Genomic DNA, 14,143 nt, shown 5'->3' with positions numbered 1-14,143 from the left:
GCAGAAGAAGTGTCCCGGAGATTCCACCTCTTCCTCCTCTTTGCGGCTTCTGCAAAAGTCATTGTATGGCACCTGGAGTCTGTTGACATGAATGCCGACCAGCAAGTGCCCAGTTAGAGCCCGGATCACTGCGGAACAGTTAGTCCGACTCAGACTGCACAGCTCTTTGCTGCGCTTGGAGTTAATGCTTGGCCATGTCTGGTGTGCTAAGCGGGCACAGGTGGCATTTTGCCATTTTCTGCATGACCTGCGCCTGTACTCCTCCTTGATATTGAGCTTACAGGTAGCTAGAGGCATACTTATACTTTCCTTGTCCGGGAGGAGCGGTAGTATGGTACCTTTCCTAGCTAACTCATCGGCTTTGCAGTTGCCTTCAATGTCCTGGTGACCAGGAACCCATATCAGGCTAATAACATGCTGTTTAGCCATCTCGTGTAGAGATTTGCGGCAGCTTGTTACTGATATCGAATTGGAAGATATCGAGCTGATTGATTTAATTGCTGCCTGACTGTCAATATATATGTTTATGTAGCCAGAGCTAACTTTGAGCCTTTCTAGGCAGTCTATAGCTTCCTTTATGGCCAGTACCGCAGCTTGAAAGACACTTCAGTGTGTTGGAAGGCTGAAGGATAACTGTATGTTGAGTTGCTCGGAGTAGACTCCTCTGCCTACACGGTTGTCTAGCTTGGAGCCATCTGTAAAGAAGGTTATGGTTGCCGGTGGACCGGGGGTACCATGAACCCATTCTTCTCTTTGAGGGAAGTATGTATTGAAGGGTGTTCCTAGTTGTGTTACTGGCACGCAGTAATCTGTTTTAGAAGGGATGGTCGGATAGAGGCATGACCAGTACTCTGAGTAGCCCAGGCGAGGGATTCTCTGAGTCTTATGGCCGTAAGTGTTGCATTTTCCATTCCTTGCCTTTCCAGACACGGAATGTCCAGGATAGCGTCAAGTGCCTCACTAGGTGTAGTATGAAGCGCCCCTGATATGAATAGTTCAGCCATACGCTAAACTTTGTTTAGTTTAGAAAGGGTGGTTTTCTTTTTAAGACAAGGCCACCATACTACGACGCCATACAGAAGTATAGGTCTGACTATGGATGTGTATAACCATCGAACGATATTTGGGGACATACCCCATTTCAGCCCAATAGATTTTCTACACGTATATCGGGCGAATGTTGCCTTTTTAACCCGTGTTAAGATATTGAGGTTCCAGTCTAGTGTCAATCCAAGGAAATTGGCACTGTTTTTGAAGAGTAAATTCACATTATTTAGTCTGGGTGGGACAAAAAAAGGGACCTTGTAATTCTTTGTGAAAAGAACAAGTTCCGTTTTATTTGGGTTTACCCCTAATCCACTCTCTTGTGCCCAGCATGACAGTATTTTTAGTTTACTAGTCATGTGGTCACAGAGAGTTTGTGGGTATTTTCCCCTGACAATTACCGCAACGTCATCTGCATATGCAACCGTTTTGCAGCCGCCCCCCTCCATGTCCCGCAGCAATTTGTTAATTGCTATGTTCCATAGTAGGGGTAACAGGACGCCTCCTTGTGGCGTACCTCTGCTTAGGAACCTGGAGAGAGTTGACGACCCCAGTGTGGATGTCACAGTCCTGCAAGTAAGCAATTGACGGATCAGTCCCACTAGACCAGTGTCAATCCCCAGGCTCAGCAGAGCTCCAGTTATGGCTGCCGGAGTGACGTTGTTAAAAGCGCCCTCAATGTCGAGAAACGCTATTAGGGTGTACTCCTTATGAAGTAAAAATTTCTCTATAATAGAGACCACAGAGTGAAGGGCAGTATCTGTGGATCTGCCCTTCCTGTAGGCATGTTGGGACTCCGACATAAGCCTGGGGTCAATGGATGCTGTGAGATGGAGACTTATAAGTCGTTCCAGGGTCTTTAGCATGAAAGATGACAGACTGATGCGTCTGAAATCTTTGGCGCTGGTGTGCGATGGCTTCCCAGCTTTGGGTATGAAGGTTATTTTTGACTGTAGCCATGTCGGTGGGATGCGACCAGTCTTCAGAATCTTCCCGAAGATTTCATGTAGCCAGTTTATGGCTGTATTTCCCGCCTTCTGTAATTGGGCTGGGCTTATTTGATCAGGGCCTGGGGATTTGAACGGCTTGAAGCTGTTTACTGCCCACTGCCCACTGGTTTCTGCGTACCTTGGGGACTGCTCGGAGCAGCCAGGGAAGTGTGTTTTAAGGAGGATGTCCAGTGACTCTTCACTGGAGACCGACCATGAGTTGTCATCCTTTATCAGATAACCTAGTGTGGGTGTGGTTTTTGATAAAACTTTCCTAAGCCTTGCAGCTTCAGTAGTTGAATCAATATCCGTGCAGAAATCTCTCCAAGATTTCCTTTTTTCTCGTCTGGTGGCTTTTTTGTATTTAGCCAGACTTGATTTGTATTCTGACCATTGCTGGTCATTATTTTGCGCTTTTGCCGCATTGAAAAGAGACCTGCAACTTTGTCGAAGGACATTTAGTTGAGGTGTCCACCATGGTGGTTTCCTCTTATGCATTGGCTTACTGATAGGGCAAGCTGCCTTAAAAGCCTTGTTACAAGCTGTAGTGAAAATCTCTGTGAGGTTGCAGAGATGAGCTAAGTTGTCCGGGCCTTTCGGTGGGTGTTCCGAAAGGGTTCGGTCAAGATTGGCTTTGAAGATTTCCCAGTTCGTCCTCTTCTGATTTGTGAAGTGAACTGGTTCTGGATGGCTCGCAAGAAGCTTGAATTCTATGTACCTGTGATCGGAGAAGGAGTGGTCATCAGATACTCTCCAACTTGTTAGCTGATCACTCATAGATTGTGAGACGAGGGTCAAATCAATGACCTCTCGCCTATTTTTAATAATAAAGGTGGGTTTATTTCCCGTGTTACATACTAGAAGGTTAGTATTTAGGATGAAGGATAAGAGTGACTCACCCCTCTGATTTGTATCCGTGCTCCCCCACTGAGTGTGGTGAGCATTGGCGTCGCAGCCTATAATTAGGCCAATCCTGTGCTTTTCGCACTCTTGGACGAGGGACCTTACGATCTCGTCAGGTGGCGGGCCAGCGCTATCGTAGGCCATATAGGCAGACAGTAGCCTTACCGGAGCTGACTGGAGCTCCAGGCTTACCGCTGTGTTGTCGGCATTGCTAAAATTATGAAGCAGAAAAATATTTAAATGTTTTCTAGCGAGGATGCAGGTGCGTTTTTTACCTTCATTTCCAGCTACTTAGAGCTTATAATCTTTATTTACTAGTCCGCAAACCTTGCCTCCGATCACCCAAGGTTCTTGGACCAGTATTATGTCGTCTCCGCCTCCAGCCAGACGGAGCATCAGAGCAGCGGATGCTGCTTTACTGTGGTGAAGGTTTATCTGCCTCAGTCTCAAGGACATCTGGAGATTCAACCCTCACCACCGTATTATTGCTATCGTCCTCCTCCGATAGCGTGAAGTCATCTTCGTCTAACTCGTGACACAAGGCCTCAAGGCCCCGAGTCAGAGTCGACGTGTCCGACGTGTAACCGGTCTCCGGCTCCTCATCGGTTGCTCCGATCTCCGCAGGAGGGCCCTGTTTAGCCGTCTTGTTACAGACAGCAGGGTCTCCTCCGGCCGGCGCATCCGATTTGTATACTTTGACAGTAATGGAGCCGAAGTCAAAATTGAGCTCGCCTTTGGCTGCTTCGATGGGGGCCAGCGATTCCTTATTGAGGATCAGCACTGCCTGGTTGGTTGGCCCATCGGTGGCCTCAATCTTCACCTCCCTCCAGTAGGTTTAGCACTTGGTCCGGTTCCTTCAAAGAGGCCGGGATCCAGATACGTGCTCGAGGTCTACTCGGGACTTCGCTTCAGTCGACAGCGACCAGCTTCGCCCCGGGGTAGACCTCGCCGATCTCTGCTACGGCAGCTTTATAAAGCTCTACCGAGCGAGCATCTTGGCAGGCGATAACCTTCGTGTTGCCCTGGTACCACCCGGCATCTCTACATACCGGTGGTGGCCCAGGCACCTTGCTCAGCATTTTTAAGCAGTGGACAGCGAGGGCTCCTTCTACCCACTTCCACTGATTCCTCAGGATTCTACCGTCCTTATTACCCTTATTCTCTCCTTGGCGATATCAGCAAAGGACCTTCCCTGCTGCACCTTGGCCCGCTTTGCAACGAGTCCATGGGCTTCCTGCGAGCGTTTCCGTTTTGCCTGGCTCTGCTCTTTATTGGGTGGAGCCTCACAGAAGTTTGGCAGCACCTTTCTGGCCCACACCACCTTATGCTGCCACTCGGCTGGTGGGTTAGCCACCGTATTAGCTTTCTGCCGCTTCAGAATGCTTGCAGCATTTCTTCTGTCGGCGTATGTGAACCTTTTTGCCGCAGCGGTGGTGGTTGGTAGTTCGCCCTTTGCACCCGCTCCGGCTGGCAGGTTGGCTGCACAAGTGCTTGCCTTATCACGGAGTCGGATGGGTCTGGGTTCTTACCAGCTGCACCCTCACCACTGGCTTGACAAACAGGCTTTTCAACCACTTTTGTCGTGTTTCTACTTTGGCCATGCTTACGAGCCACTGACTTGATGTGTAGTGCAATTGTTTCCTTATGGTATATGTTGGATTTTAAAGCGGCAAAAAGTGATGCACTAGGTTTGGCGGTTAGACTAAGAAGAATTTATTCAATGTAATCTTAAATTAAGGTATCGAGCGCAGTATCGATATATTCTGTTATTAACATTAGTAATCGGAATGTTGTATTGATCTTTTACATATTTTCAACACTCCCCCTCAATACACATTATTGGCAATTAATTTGAGACCAAGCAATCTATTACAATTTTCGTGTTTTAACTTGCTCAAATTCTTATTAAAAACTTCTCGCACGAAGTGATAACGAATATCTATATGCTTGCTTCTTGCATGGTAAACTGGATTTTTAACTAAGTTCATAGCGCTCAAATTATCGCCATGAATTACAATACTTTTCATATTTCTGTATATGTTTATTTCATTATATAATTTCAGAATATAAACAGCTTCTTTAGTTGCTTCCGACATTCCCATATATTCGGCTTCAGTACTACTTAGTGCTACTGACGACTGCTTCTTGCTTTCCCAGGAGAATGCGCTACCGCCAAGAATGAATGCGTATCCAGTGTACGACTTTCGGTCCGTGTTATCTCCACCCCAGTCCGCATCAACGTAGCCTTTGATGGGATTTCCAGTTTTAGCATATGTTATGCCCATTGAAGACGTCGTCCTCAGATATCGCATCACTTGTTTTGCTGCTGCCCAGTGCTCTTGGTGGGGATCCGTATTCCGTTGAGACAGCTTACATACTGAATGTAAAATGTCAGGTCTGGATGTATACTGGTCAACTCACCAATATCTGATGAACACATCATCATATCATCCACATATACTGCAATTATGTTTATGTTGTTTTGTGTATGCCTAGTATATACACACAACTCGCTTGGACATGCCGAAAAACCAATTTTTGTCATCATCTCGTTCAGATTTTTGTTCCACATCCGTCCAGACTGTTTTAGCCCATATAAGGACTTTCGAAGTTTAAGAACAGACACTCCTTGTTCTTCAAACATACGGGGTTGCTTCATGAAAACATCCTCCTGCAATTCTCCATTTAAATATGCCGTGGATACATCAAGTTGGTGCACATGTAGCTCCAGTTCAGCTGCTATGGCCAACACCATCCTTATTGTCGCATATCGCACTACTGGCGAAAACGTTTCGTCGTAGTTCACTCCGTGTTTCTGGCTGCAGCCCTTTGCTACTAGCCTAGCCTTGTATCGTTCTATGGTGCCATTTTTGTCACGTTTTAGTGCGAAGACCCATCTGCATCCAATCGCCTTATGATTGGATGGTAATTCGGCTGGTTCCCAAGTTCCATTCACTTTCAGTGCTCCGAATTGTTGTGCCATGGTTTTTTGCCATTCGATCGCCTGTGGACTTTCCAATGCTTCTTCCACAGTTTCTGGTGTTTCGACGGCATCACTGCTCACAAGATTCAGCTTGTGCATCTGGTCTGGTCTTCGCCATCCGTGCCCACTTGTTCTTTCAAGTCGGTTACTTTTCTTGCTGATTTCACTTTTATTGGTATCGGTGTTACCGTTATCTTCGCCGCTGCCTCTGCTGCTGCCTCTGCTTCTATTGGACTGGACTTCTGTAATTACCTTGCTGCAATTAAAATTGGGTAACATGGGTATATCAACTGCACTTGATTCTGTTGTTGACTCAACAAAATATACATCACGGCTTACGATCATTTTACCACTGGCGCTGTTGTAGAGGCGATATGCTTTAGCTTGATCTGCATATCCAACCAGTATGTATTCTATACCCTTCGGTCTAAATTTCCGATTCTGTGTCTTGTCCAACGCTATCGCCAAGCACCCAAATGTACGAAGGTGGCCAACTGATGGCTTTCGCCCTGTCCATAACTCGTATGGCGTACTCTGGAGCACAGCTTTTGTAGGAGATCTATTCCGTAGATAAGCTGCCGTATGTACAGCTTCTGCCCAGAAACTTCCTTTAAGTTTGGCCTCTAGCAGCATACATCGCGCCATCTCCACGAGGGTACGATTCATCCTTTCTGCAACTCCATTTTGCTGGGGTGTGTGAGGCACACTCAATTGACGGACCATCCCATTTTGTTTCAGAAATATGTCAAACTCGTTGTTTAATTGTAATTGAGTTTTCTGATACTCTCTAGTTTTGAAGAGTTATTTAACATTTGTGTAATTGATAATACTTACGTGCGAAGGAAGCAGACTGCGAGGGGTAGATTGGTGTGAGTAGCGTAGTTAGAGAGATCACGGATCTTTTCCAAGTTGGCATTGAATTGTCTACTGTTGGATTTGTTAGATCCAAGCGCACAGTTTTACAGCATATACAAACAAGATAACGATATGCAGGAATCACACTTTTATAGGTATAATGACGCGACGCATTCGGCAGTCAAAAACGGAGTGGCTACAGAACTATTGAGAGATTAATATTTGAGTACATGCGAACGAATGGAAACTTAGGATAAGCTAAACGAGGGTTGCCAGATTTTTACATTGCACATTGCAGTAGCACAGAACGATACGACAGACAGGCACACGCTACAGACACTGCAGATAGACAGGCATAACGGACGATAGACACTGACAGACACAGCAGACGGACAGTCACGACATACAGACGGAAACCACAGACAGAACAGCCACGACAGACGCGAAATATACGAGAGGCACGATCGACGAACAGACAGGACGCACGAGGCTATCTACTGATTCCTCACCAGAGCCTGTTCATGATGTATCGTTTTTTTTTTTCAGAAAACCAAGTGTGGGGGTGGTTCTGGGAAGGATTCTCCTCAACATCGCAGCATCAGTAAGCGACGCAAAATACTCTCCACGATTTCTACGTAGCCCTACCTCTTAGACTTAGTTCATTTTTGGAGGCTTTCAACTTCGTTCTCTTTTAATTTAGGGGAGCTTAGTAAAAGCTCAAATTCTAAGTGTATGTGATCAGAGAGTGATCAGAGAGTGATCAGGAGTGGTCGTCGCAGACTTTTCAGCTGATCACAAAGGAAGTGTGAGGCAAGAATCAGGTCTATGACCTCTTTTCGATTCTTATTAATAAAGGTGGGATTATTTACCTTACTGCAGATAGTAGAGAGTGAGTCAATCCTCGTAGTCGTATCCATGCTATCCCACTGGGAGTGGTGAGCATTGACATCACAGCGTAATATGAGGCCGCTTTCAAGATTCTTCCACTCCAAGACGAGATCGCTTATTAAATCTGGATGGAGCTAAAATGCAAGTTCTTGTTTTACTTTCCTTATGAGCTGCTATAAACTTAAAGTTTTTCCATCCTATTTCGCAAACCTTGTCTCCGACCTCCGAAGGTTCTTGAAATATTACTGTGTCAACTCCGCCATCAACCTAGCGAGCCATTAGAGCAGCGGATGCTGCACCCCGAAGGAGTGAACATTTATCTGCAGAATCTTAGATACTTGTGGAGATTTTACCCCCACCACCGTTATGTTCCTATCCTCCACGCTACATAGGCTCTAGTCCCTGTGTCAGTGTCAACGTATCGGATATGTGTCCAGCTACAGGTATCGCATCGGTCTTCGGAGAGGGCTGGTCGACAGAGTCTTCTCCAGTCATCCGGTTCCTTCAGGGATGCGGCAATCCAAATACGAGCGCGAGGTCTACTCGGGATCTCGACAAGCTTAGCTCCTCAGGCCTCGCCAACAACAGCTTCTGCAACTTTAATAAGTTCAACGGAGCGCTCGTCATCGCAAGCAATCACTTTAGTAGCACCCAACATCCTTACATGCTGTGTGTATTCAGCAGTTAGGAGAAGTGGACAGCTAGCGCTCTACCCACTTCCACTGGTTCCTAGGGATCCTTACATCCTTACTGCCCTGGTCAAGAACCCCAATGGTTGGACATATGCACTTTGGCCTTTGGGTCCAGGCGCTCCTCCATCAACCTCAGGTCCTGCAAAAATGTTATTATCTTTGTTGGGTTGGCAAAACACTCAGCTAAGATATGCATTGAGGATTCTTCCTCGGTTGCACAAAACCTGCATTGTTCGTTGCAACAAATACCTAGTTTACTTAGGTGACTTTTTAGTCTACAGTGTCCTGTCAATAGACCGGTGAGTATTCTAAAAACATCTGGCTTGTTGGATTCCTGGTGTCTATGTCCAGCTCCGTACCAGTAGGGGCAGTTCATCTGAAAGAAGTTAGGCATCTCTCAGCCTCAGGATGTGATTGCCCCCAACTCCTTCTGAAGACATCCTTTGTCATTGTGCGCATTGGTACAGTCAAAAATACGCAGGCCATTCTCAGCAACTTATGTAGTTGTCTCTGCACGACGATCAGCCGCGCCCTGTCCCCCATGCTATCACTCCGTAGATCAGCATGGGCCTTACTATCATTAGGTATAGACATCTCATTATACTTGGTGATGTATTCCATAACTACCCGGCTATGCTAAGACTTGTATAAAGCGCTCTGGAGCATTTTGTTATCGTATTCTGAACATGAGTGCCAAAGTTTGATCTAATGTGACTCCGAGGTATTTTCCCTCCTTACTTGGTACTAATAGGTTCTCTGAGAGCCTTATTTGCCCCATGCTTCATTCTCTGTAACTTAAATCTTGAAGTAAAGGGGATGATGACTGTTTTTGTTGGGTTTAGGTTGAGTCCAACCTCCGTACACCAGTCACTCGATATTTTCACTCATAGCTGAACGATGTCAGAGTGATTCTTCAAATTTGCCTCGTGATATGGTAACAATGTCATCAGCATTTCCCTGATATTGAATACCTCTTTGGTTGGGTCCAGAACCCTCCTCATGAGGGTATCCCTTATCGCATCATGGAATGTGTTGTCAAAGGCGCCTTTTATATCTAAAAAGGCGCATATTGTTACTTCCTCTCCTCCATGCGCTCGGTATATATCCGAAGGCAAGACTGTTAATAGGGGAAGGTAGCATATCCTGGCCCTGTTGGCGATATTCCGTCTAGTCCGGGAGATTTGAAGCACTAGGAAGTAGCCTCTGCGGTGTGTGTGCCGGCTTGGCACATGCCCAGTCATCAGCCGACAGTCTATACCTACTCCCAATTTCGATAGCATTTTCGTGGGGTATACTGCCTGGAAAGTGCGTTTCAAAAATTAGTTTTAGTTTTTGCCTGCTGTTACTCGTAAACGAGTTGTCTTTACGTTACAATACCAAATTTGCGTCAGGCGTCAATTTAGATACACTCTATGGAGCCTTTCGCCTTCACGTGTACTTGCTATTTTTTCACAGAAGTTCCTATAGTTATTCCGCTTGGCTTTCCTAAGTTTTATTGGTCAGACACTAACGGTACTGTTCCCATACTCCGTTGCTCTATTGAAAAATGTCGTTCCACCGAGGGGCATTGTTTTCCATGTACATTTTCCTTACCGAGCAGTTTTCCTTAAAAGCCTCGATTATGCTTTTGTTAGGCTTACCTACAGCCCACTCTAGCTCAGGCGTATGTCTGGGTATACCTAATATTCCACAGGCAGAATTAAGCTCTAAAGGCAACTTAAATCTTTCTCAGTTTGTGTTTCTGGGGTTGCGACTTGGTACGCTGCCATCCGTATTTAATTGTAATTTAAATAGGATGATTTTATGGCCAGAAATAGGTCCTTCTGGAGAGAAAAGCCAGTCCCTAAGGTGAGGCTGTAGGGTCCAGCTAGTCAGGGTAATGTCTAGCACCTCCTCCCTGCCTCTAGTTACAAATGTCGGTGAAGTGCCATTGCCTCTCTTTGATCCCAGATTACCTTTCAGCTGGTCGTGAATATGCCTTAAATGCCATTGTTCGCCCATGGCTCCTGCACAAGACCTCGCCTAAGGTGGTGTTTGGTAAACATCCTTGGTTTACGTGGGCTAGCCCTGTTTCGATGATCTTTGTCATCTACTATAGTAGCGGCTCCAACTGGCACGGCAATTGGGGCGTGGAGCTGCACCCCGTTATCGCTGCTCGTCAATTTGACGTCAGCTGCTACCGCCTGTGAGGACATGGGTATGTCCTCGTCACCCGTGTCCCCTAGTTTTTTGGAACAGAGCGTCATCTCCGCTAATTCCTCGTCTTCTTCTAGGTCGTCCAACATGATGGTCACTGCCCGTGCAGTGGCCTCCTCTTCTGTTGGGGCGGGCTGCGTTTTCCCCCCAACTTTTTTCTTCAGGCCACTTACAGGGATTGTCCCGTAACGAAAGACGACCTGGTGCCCTCCTTCAACTATCACGTTTCTGGATATTTTAGCTATCCCGATAAATAGGAATGCTCCTGCATCCTCATTCCTCCTAGTTATCACCTTCTACGAGTTGGTATCGAGTTTTTCTGGTTCCTCAGCAGAACCAACTAGGATTAGGTTGACTGTTCCACGCTTCTGGGACATAATAACGTGATACAGTGGGGCGACGGTATGTCGGACACGCTCTTCCACGATTGTCGCAGCGACCCTACGGTGCTCAGCCAATACGCTGAACCTTCATCGGAGCATTCAATCATCAAGAAGCCAACCCTGAAGTGAATGCCCGCGAATGAGACCGCAGTGTCCCAACCACCGGACGTAATGACCTCGTCTACGATGGTCTCCGTGACTGAGCATTACATGGAGGAATTCCACAGGCAACACGGCCACCTTTATTTTATTAGCCATCGCCGCATATGTTGGGCGAGGCCCAGTGAGTGCTGAAGAGCTGGGCTTCATGCAGAGATTGATCCAGCCCGCCGGGTTGACCTCTCGATGGCAGGGGCTCCTCCGTCTTTCTCGGTCGATGTCTAACTTGCCTCACAGCCAGGCGTGATTGTCGGGATGGTCCGACCGCACTACCCTACCTCGAAGCTGGGGCTTGTTGACCTCGCCCTTGCTGCGACAGTGGCACTCTCCTATTTGTTGCTGGAGTAGTACGATATGGAGGATGGTCTAGCACATGTGAGGACCTCACGCCCTCCAGGGTGCGGTTCTCCATTCGTTTTGCGACATTCTCAGCAGGGAGATCCTGCTGTATTTTAAAAATTTGTTTGTCTTAATATTATTTCAGACGAGATGCAGAGAAGTAATTGTCCACCCGTACGAAGATCCGCATTACCCGGGTAAGGCTGTCACCATTTGCCTGAGCCCACCGTTTGAGACTGAGTTATTTGTTGATCCGGGCTCTCAGCCAGGTTGACTCTCGGCACGGTTCGAGTGACACATTAGTCGGCCTGGAGTGAGATTTAGTGGTAGGATGGAGGTTGTGGTTGTGGGGAGGTTAGGCGATGCTTTTAAAGGCAACACAGGCACCTTGTCGATAAGATTGTCGTAATCATATCCGCTGTTTGTCCGGGACGGCTGGCACAAAAGCGCGGTCCAGTCTACCTTGTTCAGTCTTTCCACCGATGGCTTGGCAGACGCGTTTGTGTTTTGACTCCTGAGAATCTTCGGCACCCACTCCAACCGGAAGTTCAGTTGCAGAAGACCCCTCAAGGATTACAATTACCACCAAGTTCTTGGTAAACGGGTCCGCTGACTGATTTTCCTGACTTGGAACTTTCGTCATGCTTAAAAGTTGCAGAGTCCGCAGTCTTGTCAGGTGATTCCCGCGCGTAGTGGTGAAAAGCCGTCCACCTGCTCAGAGATCCGTGCTATACAGAATAGGGATATTTCGCATCGTGTAGTAAGATGCACAGTTAGTACATCCAATCTGCGATTAAAATCAAAAAACACTGGCAGCTCCCATTATTTCTTCAGATCTCATGTCATTGCCACTTGCAATGTTGAGTCGAAAATGATCACACACACTTTGTCTTCATCTGCTAACTAGAAATCTTGCATCGTAAGGTCGAAAGCGACGTCCAAGGTCCATCACATTTGCATAACCATCTTTGCAAAGTTCTTAAGCTAGGTAAAGGGAAGACTCTTTAATATAAGTGGTGGTATGCTCGTGGGTCAGAGCATGATGGCAAATGCTGTACGCATTATATTATCTTGACGTCTCCAGTAACGGACGGTGGCTTGTGGCTGTTACACAACAAGCTAGCGTTTAATTTAGCATGGCAAAGCTTTGCCGCGACTTATTGTTAGTAAGGTGCGGAGCTTGTCGACTGCTCACTTGATATGACCGCCTTATCCGAGATTTCATCCACTTACTGGCGAATTTTTGCCGATGTAATCTCATCTTCATCTTTGGCGGGATAGCGCTCGGTTGAATAGCGGACGTTGCGCTGTTAGTTACGTATACCATAACGTCTGCTTCTTTCCGACTGCAAAGCAAATACTTTACAGCTCTTTGGCATTCCTTACCCTTTTCTTTTCTCGCCGAATTAGTGCTATCTTCCGCTTAGTTCGACCCTTATACTTGTATACTGCACCATCAGCTGGAAGCTTGATCAGACCGGTTTATCCATATCTCCCTGAAATGCGTCAGCAGTGATAGTAGAGTCTCCTTCTCCGTGATTACCTCGTTGCCGTTGCTTATCTTGACTACTGTCAATTCTGTCAGGGTTGTGACCCCAGTCCTTTCGCCTTAAAGCGACTGCACTGCTTCATGCATGATCTGATTATTGTCGTCCGAGGCCTTTGTGGGTTCAAAAAAAAGCTTCGGCCTTTTTCCTTATACCATCAAGTGCTGTGCCAGATAATTCATCTGCCACTGCTCCAAAGGAGGACAATGGTGTCTGTTCTCGATGGCTTAGCTCTACCATTTTTATTTCGGACAGTTCCATACTTCCATCTTAATCGCATCTTCTTCTTTTCTTTTACGCTCGAATTCGTTGCCTTTGTCTGTTTAGGACAACTCGTAACGTTCATCTGTTGCCTCTTTGGTCACCTCAAGCGTACTACTTGAATAAGAGCATTGGGTGGTGGATAAATCAACTAAAAATTAAAATCATTCCCAAGCTCACGGATCGTGGATCCGACCTTAATAAAGCTATATCTTTCTATTATCCTTCGTATTCCTCACGAGCCAATTGTGTTAGCTGGGGGGCGAAGGACTGGGTATGGTGAAGCGATGCTTGTTGCGGTGTTAGTGGGGGATCTCGAGACATTTCGAGATGTGTTGATTGTTGCACTTCGGGCTTTATCGCGCATATCAGTTTCTTTCTTCGGGACGGTGTCTGCCTCTTTGCTTAGAGCAACACCTTTGTTGCTGTTGTTCGTTCCTGGCCTGTTCAGTACCTCTATTGAGAGTTCCATACTTGTGTGTTGCGGTTGTTTTCAAATAATTGGGTCTCAACTCGGCCCGATATGCAGTTGTTGTTAAATCCCTTAGTTATATTTACAAGCAGGAAGGCCACTTACTAGAGGTACTTCTCTGATAAAAACTGTTCACGTCTTCCATTAGTTGCCTCATACGAAAAGCAGCGAGACACTGAGATCAGGTTGTATGTAGCTTAGGTGTAACTTCACCTTTCCAAGTACACGGATATTTCAAGTTGTACCTCTTATATGCCAGTTAACTACTTGACATAGAAACTCATTCAAATGTTCTTTAATTTCAACCCAATGAAAAGCTGTTTTTTTCATCACTGGATAATACGGGTTTACTAACGTGCTCTGACTGCCCCGCGGAAAGCACCTTTGATAAAAATAATAGTATTATGCTTTTATTAAAAGGTGTTAAAGGTG

At 46.4% G+C, this 14,143-nt stretch overlaps 1 protein-coding gene across 1 annotated transcript in view; it reads left to right on the top strand.

Moving 5' to 3' along the window:
- LOC6564384 (forkhead box protein P1) overlaps positions 1-14,143 on the top strand; it is a 41,069-nt gene that overhangs the window by 2,370 nt on the left and 24,556 nt on the right. The gene's annotated exons all lie outside the window — the stretch shown is intronic.

The sequence above is a fragment of the Drosophila grimshawi genome, unplaced genomic scaffold (assembly GCF_018153295.1).
Source record: "Drosophila grimshawi isolate 15287-2541.00 unplaced genomic scaffold, ASM1815329v1 contig_59, whole genome shotgun sequence".
In the NCBI taxonomy this organism is placed as follows: domain Eukaryota; kingdom Metazoa; phylum Arthropoda; class Insecta; order Diptera; family Drosophilidae; genus Drosophila; species Drosophila grimshawi.
Note: the sequence above shows the minus strand (reverse complement) of the source record. Positions and strands in the feature narration are given on the sequence as shown.